Here is a 7,253-nt window from a genome sequence, read left to right as displayed (position 1 = left end):
TCAGCTTTCTTCACAGTCCAACTCTCACATCCATACATGACCACTGGAAAAACCATAGCCTTGACTAGATGGAGCTTTGTTGGCAAAGTAATGTCTCTGCTTTTTAATATGCTATCTAGGTTGGTCACAACTTTCCTTCCAAGGAATAAGCGTCTTTTAATGTCATGGCTGCAATCACCATCTGCAGTGATTTTGGAGCCCCCCAAAATAGGGAGATATAAACAGATTCTATGTTATTTGAGTTGTTATACCTCCTTTGAACACCTAACAGGGTTTTACCTTCTCAATAAATGCTTCTTGGATGCAACTGAATAATTTCCACATAACTTGTATTGTGGACAAACTATATTTTCCCCTCTAGACTATAATGTTGGAGAAGGAAATGGCAACCCACTCCAGTGTTCTTGCCTGGAGAATCCCAGGGACGGGGGAGCCTGGTGGGCTGCCGTCTCTGGGGTCGCACAGAGTCGGACATGACTGAAGCGACTTAGCAGCAGCAGCAGCAGCAGCAGCAGATTATAATGTCCAGAGATAATAAAATCTCCTACAAAAATCATAGGTTTCAGAGTTCTGTGGCATTGGGTTTGAGTCCTGGATGAGACACTATCTAATTTGTGACCTTGGATAGCTAACCTTATTTCTTATTTGTAATGTAGATTTCATCATCTCCTTGCATTGTTATCATTTTGGATTTGAGTTCCTGTGTAGATTGTCTGACACTAGATGAATTCTCAATAAACAGTATAACTTTTACAACTAGTTGTAATCATTGTATTTAAGCTGAACAAATCTTCATGGCATATTTTATGGTGACTTCTCTCTAGTGTTCCTTTTTAAAAAAATGTTTGTTGAATGAATGGAAAATATGGCAATGAACAAACAGAAACTTGGCAAGAACAAATTCCTGGGAATTAGTCTGTGAGAAGCACGAATGGGTCATTTCCTCTTCTCCTCAATCCCAAGGAACCAAATGGGATTCTTTCTTGGCCACCATGAACTAGGAATGAGAAAGCTATTTTGAGCATATGAACCAAGAATGTGGCCCCCCAAAAGTGAAGGAAACATTGGTGCTGTCCCAAGTTTTTGTAAATGTGAGTGACTATACTTGGACCACCCATAGGGCTGTCCCACATTGTAGAAGGAGGCCACAGTGTCCCTATATTCACACAAATGCCCTAGTGCCACATGCCCGACCCTGGTGGAGCAGAGCAATTCAGTGTTTGTTGAGCTGGGGTGTAACCTGCATTGCAGTACCAGGCTACCTGAGCTAAGATGAGTCAGTTTGTTGCACATGGAGGCTCCCAGATGCTTTGTATGCTAAGCAGCAAGTTGGAACACTAGGAAAGGAAAATAACAAGGTTATGCTTTTTACTCCAAAATAGTAGCAAGAGGAGGAAGAAATGCAAGAAGGGGAGACAAAAAGGAAGCTTTGTTAGGTGCCTCCTATGTACCAGCTACTGTCCTAAACACTTCATCATGACAGAACCACTCTGAGTTCATCCTACAAAGCAATTATTTTTAATTCTTCTCTTCTGCAGATGAAGAACTCAGGCCTAGAAAAATTTAAAAAATTGTCCAAGATCACAGAACTATTGTGACCTTTATTGAGATTCAAACCAGTGTCTAATCAGCCCCAAACTTATTCATGCTTTTCCCTGCTATTCATTAATTTTTAAAAAAATATTTATTTGGCACTTATTTATTCTATGTTAAAAACTGATATATCACTGTAAACATAACAGCAGACAAAATATACAAAAATTCTTGCTCTTATAGAGCTTACTTTCTAGTGGGGAATTCAAATAATAAACAAATGAGTAAGATAAAGAATGTTAGGTGATGGTGAATGCTCTGGAAGAGAGTAGAACCAAGACGGGAGATGGGGCTGCAATTTTAAATGGAGCAATTAGGGAATACTTCACTGACAAGATAAAAGTTGGGCCAAGACATAAAGGATTAAGGGAGGGAGCTATGGGAATCCAGGGGTAAGTTTTCCAGGCAGAGGCAATGGCAAATGCAAAGGCCCTGTGGCTGGAATACTTTTAATTCACTTTAACCTGTGTGAGGAACAAGGGAGTTAGAGTAGTTGGAGCAGTTCTACTGGTGGAAGAGTGAGACGCCTAAAAATCAGGGTCCCACTATAGCAGAGACAGCATGGACGCTGTGGATAAAAAAAAATCATGTGGAGCATACAGGATCTGCAGAAGAAATTCATAACAGAAATAAACGCACAGAGAATGTGTGCTATTTACCTCCAAAGAGTGAACTTGGGATAGGAAAAAAGGATAGGGTAGAATTTATACTTTTCATTTAATACACTTCTCTACTTATTTTAAAACCAAACATGCTATTCAATTTTAAAATCTAATTAAATGAATTAATATTCTATAAATGTGCTTAAGTATTAATACATGCATAAGAATGTTTATAGCTTTTCTGTTCCTAAACAACCAATAGGGAGCTGCTTTTAAATACTGGGCTATCTATATAAGGATATATAGAGATACCTATAGAGTAGATCTACATACTGACTTAGAAAGAGGTCTAAGATTTAGGACTCAAAGCACTGGAATATGAAATGTACCTTATGGACATAATTGAATACATGTGTTCATTTATTTATATGTTGCTGTACAAAGTTCCTCTAAATAATTGTTTATACAGTAATAGCAAAAAAAAAAAAATGGAAACTATCTGTTTACAATTATGGAACTGAAAAAAATTATGGTGCATTCAAATGCTAAACTATTAGTCATTTAAAATTATTACATATTTCTATATTTAGTATGAAAATACATGCTATGTATATTTAAAATTAATTTTAGAAAGCAAGCTTTTAAACTTTAAATTGCAGATGTGGAATGATCTCATTTTTTTTTTTTCGATAAAAGATACTAGAAAGTAATTTCATGAAAGGAGGGATTTATTGTTTTTAGTGCTTTATTTCCTGAAAAACACCTGGTTCCTAGGGCATGGCCCACACACCGTTGATGTCTGTTGAATATTAAAACAATGAATAAAAGTGTAATAGATCAGATCAGATCAGTCGCTCAGTTGTGTCCGACTCTTTGCGACCCCGTGAATCGCAGCACACCAGGCCTCCCTGTCCATCACCAACTCCCAGAGTTCACTCAGACTCACATCCATTGAGTCAATGATGCCATCCAGCCATCTCATCCTCTGTCGTCTCCTTCTCCTCTTGCCCCCAATCCCTCCCAGCATCAGAGTCTTTTCCAGTGAGTCAACTCTTCGCATCAGGTGGCCAAAGTACTGGAGTTTCAGCTTTAGCATCATTCCTTCCAAAGAAATCCCAGGGCTGATCTCCTTCAGAATGGACTGGTTGGATCTCCTTGCAGTCCAAGGGACTCTCAAGAGTCTTCTCCAACACCACAGTTCAAAAGCATCAATTCTTTGGCGCTCGGCCTTCTTCACAGTCCAACTCTCACATCCATACATGACCACAGGAAAAACCATAGCCTTGACTAGATGAACCTTTGTTGGCAAAGTAATGTCTCTGCTTTTGAATATGCTATCTAGGTTGGTCAAAACCCAAAGGACCGATTACAATATGTTAATAGAATTTATATTTAGGCATACCATTTAAATGGTTTTTATTTTTCTTGATACTTATCTGTATTTCCTAGGTTTTAACAAAAATAATAGTTTCACTTAATGCTTATTTAAAGTATTAAAAGTTTCAGAACATTTCAAGGCTAAGAGTTCAGAAAATATCTGTTTTCAGGAATGAGTATAACTAATCATTACCTAGCTGAGGACTCAGGGTTGAAGTGCAGGTAGTCAGACAATCAGTTTTTACTGGGTGGAAATGGTAGTTCTTGCAGGAGGCTGATAAGGAGAGACTGAACAAATCAATGTGAACAGAGCTAAAGTCTAAAGAGTTTGGAGAGGGGAGCTGCTGTATCCTAGAAGATAATGATCCCTAATCATTAGGGAATTTGACTTGTACCAACTCATGATTTATTTTTGGGTTGCTCGTCTTGAGATTTGGGTAGCTGCCCTTGTGGACTACACAGTTCAGATTCCTCAGGAGTGTGTGTTGTGATTTGCATGTGATTCAGTCAATTACGCATTTTCTCTTGAAAATAGTGCCTTCATTAAAAGTAAGAACAAATATGGACTTGTAGCTCTGCCTGAGCAGGACTAAGATAGAAGTTTTGCATTTCCACTGGGGCCAGGAAGGAAGAACTGTTGGAGTTGGGCCAAAGCTAGTTGGCAGTTTCTTTCTTTGATTGAAGGTTAAAAGGAAAAGTTTGGAGATGCTTATGGAGAAGGCCCCACTCCAGTACTCTTGCCTGGAAAATCCCACAGACGGAGGAGCCTGGTAGGCTGCAGTCCATGGGGTCGCGAAGAGTTGGACACAACTGAGCGACTTCACTTTCACTTTTCACTTGCATGCACTGGAGAAGGAAATGGCAAACCACTCCAGTGTTCTTGCCTGGAGAATCCCAGGAATAGGGGAGCCTGGTGGGCTGCCATCTATGGGGTCACACAGAGTTGGACACGACTGAAGTGACTTAGCAGCAGCATCTTCAGCGTAAGGCTATAGAGACACCCTTTCTAACATTTTAGAATTGTGTAAGAAATTTAAGATACTTACTGGCCTTCTATATCTACCACAACCTAAAGAGCCATAAATTAAAGTCAGAGAAACCCCAAGCTTTTTGAAGCTGTTTCTTCTACTTTTGTTTTCATCTTGTTTTAAGTATGTGCATTTAATTGAATTTATTATATCACTATATTTGATTTTTTTCTTCTGTTACTTCCTTTTATTCCTTACTCATGTACATGCTGGTAGTGTTTATTTTTCCCGTTATCTTTTAGCTTTTATTGCCTTATTTACCTATTATACTTACTCTCTATATGATCTTTTTTTAAAAAATATTTTACCCTATCATATCATCTTAACACATCCCCTTGGATAATTTTATTCTTCTACTTTGTAAAAAGTAATCACCACATCCCATTTTATCAGCATGCTGCATGGTCACATTTCTCTCAAAAGTTTTCATTAAATTACTTGTATCTCACTTAGGCCTTCTCTCCGGTGATACCCAAAGTGACAGGAACACTTTATCTCATCCAGGAGGTCAATTCCCCACCCTCACCCTGACTCATTGCTGTATTCACCCTGGGTACTCCCTGCCAATCTGGCTAGGATTCCCGGTTTACAACGTTACAGCTCTTTGAATACATACTTGTGCCACCCGAATGAACAGGTCAACTTCTACTATTCACTACATCATCCAGAAGCACTTGGGCAGACAGTATTCACTGCCTAACAAAGGCCATTCCCCTTTCCCCACTCTCTTGCTGTTATACAGACCTGACCAGTATATAGTTACTCTGGAACTATATCCAGAGTAAGAAGAAGTGCCTATGGCGGAACAACTTTTCATATATGGTGAATGTTATTAAGTCTACATGTGATTCCTGGAACTCCTGCAGCCCTCACGAGACAATGAGGGGAGATATTGTCAACAAACTGAGAATATTTGTGAAGGGAAGATAGGAAAATACCAGAATTCATCACCGCATTGGATTAATGAACCAAAGCTGGAACCATTTTGCCTCTAGACTTCTTATGGAAGATGATAAGTATCCTTATTACTTAAGTCCATTTTAGTCAAGTATTGGGCCACTTATAGCCCAAAGCATCCTAAGAGACATACTGGCCTTCTGTGAGGGTCTACAGGTGCAGGAGTCACCATGCTGATCTCATCTCTTTGCTACTCTCACAGTGACTGTCTTTTTCAGACATCAATTGCATTTCACTGTTACTTAATTGAAGCCACCACAGTCCTCCCCAACAGTTTCATGAATCACTGGTAGAAGGAGTCAGATTCTTCTTCACCTCCCACCAAATGTTTGGGCTCCTTATGCAAATTTGCCTACAAATTCCTCTACAAATTCCTAAGCAACTGTCAAGTTCATGATATCAGATTTTTCTTACAGAATAATATTGTAAAGTCTTCACTATACACCTGCTATATAATAACTTTCTTCATAGAAACAAATTATATTCATGCAAAGAATTGGAAAATTACAGAAAAAAGTTTTTAAAGAAAATTTCAATCTACTAACCAGAAATATGTTAGTGTTTTGGTGTATTTCTTTTGAATCTTATACAATTGAGGTCATACTGCATGTGTAATTTGGTAACCTGGCTTACTCACTTAATATACTGTTTCTAATCTTGGATTACTATTCTTCAAAAGCAGGATGTTTAAAGGTTTGAAAATATCCTGTCATGGGGAAGTACCAAAATGTATTTAATCATTCCATTATAGAGAAAGAAACTACAAAACATAATGTTAAAGGTATGGATTTTAGGTAAAAAAATCTCAATTCTACTTTTTATTGAACAAATTGATTAACTTCTTGTAGCCTTGGTTTCCTTATATATAAAATAGGTATATAATAATAGCAATCTCCTAGGCTTATTGTGAGAAAGTATAAAAGCTTAAAACAGGATCTGGCACAAAGTTAATACTCAATAAAGGCTTATTATTATGATTAAAATATTGGGTTATTTTTAATTTTTCTCAAATATACATAAAGAACTCATGACCATCAATGGCCATAAACTACTTTTTGCATCTTGATTATTTGGGAGAATTATTTCCTAGGAAGGGAATTCTGGTTAATGCCTATTTGGTTTTGATACTTTATCAGAGTTTTATAAAAATAAGAAAGCAGGGAATTCAGACCTCCAGAGACAACAGTGAGAAGAATATATACATTTGCTGAACTCAATAAGTATTTTCCATTTTAGTTAGTTTTTCAGTAATCCTCCTAACATCACAGGGTAGATGAACCCATTTTCTCCAAAGTTGAGCCTTTTGTCCTTAAACTGAAGCAATCCAGTCCATTCGCAGGGCACTAAAATAACAACAGATCTATTCTGCAGACTACTCAGATGACCTAGAGGATGGCATCATCTTTTACAGTTATGAATTCTCACTTTCCTTTTTGAAAAGAAATGTGATTTAAACAAAAATCTAGGTTTTTTTCCAACATATAATTTCTGACAACTCATGGGAGTACAAAGAATGAGTAAAGTACAAAGAGCCCTTTCTGAAAGAAGCCTCATTGTAGACTCCAAGTATAATTTTAATTAAGTAGTATAATTAACTACTTAATTGCCTAATTATGTAGTTTCATCAACCAGTTATCAATTTCCTCAGATACATTTTCACTCATCCTATGTTCTGCTTGCCACCATTTCAAAGAAA

The sequence above is a fragment of the Bos javanicus genome, chromosome 10 (genome assembly GCF_032452875.1).
Source record: "Bos javanicus breed banteng chromosome 10, ARS-OSU_banteng_1.0, whole genome shotgun sequence".
Lineage (NCBI taxonomy): Eukaryota > Metazoa > Chordata > Mammalia > Artiodactyla > Bovidae > Bos > Bos javanicus.
Note: the sequence above shows the minus strand (reverse complement) of the source record.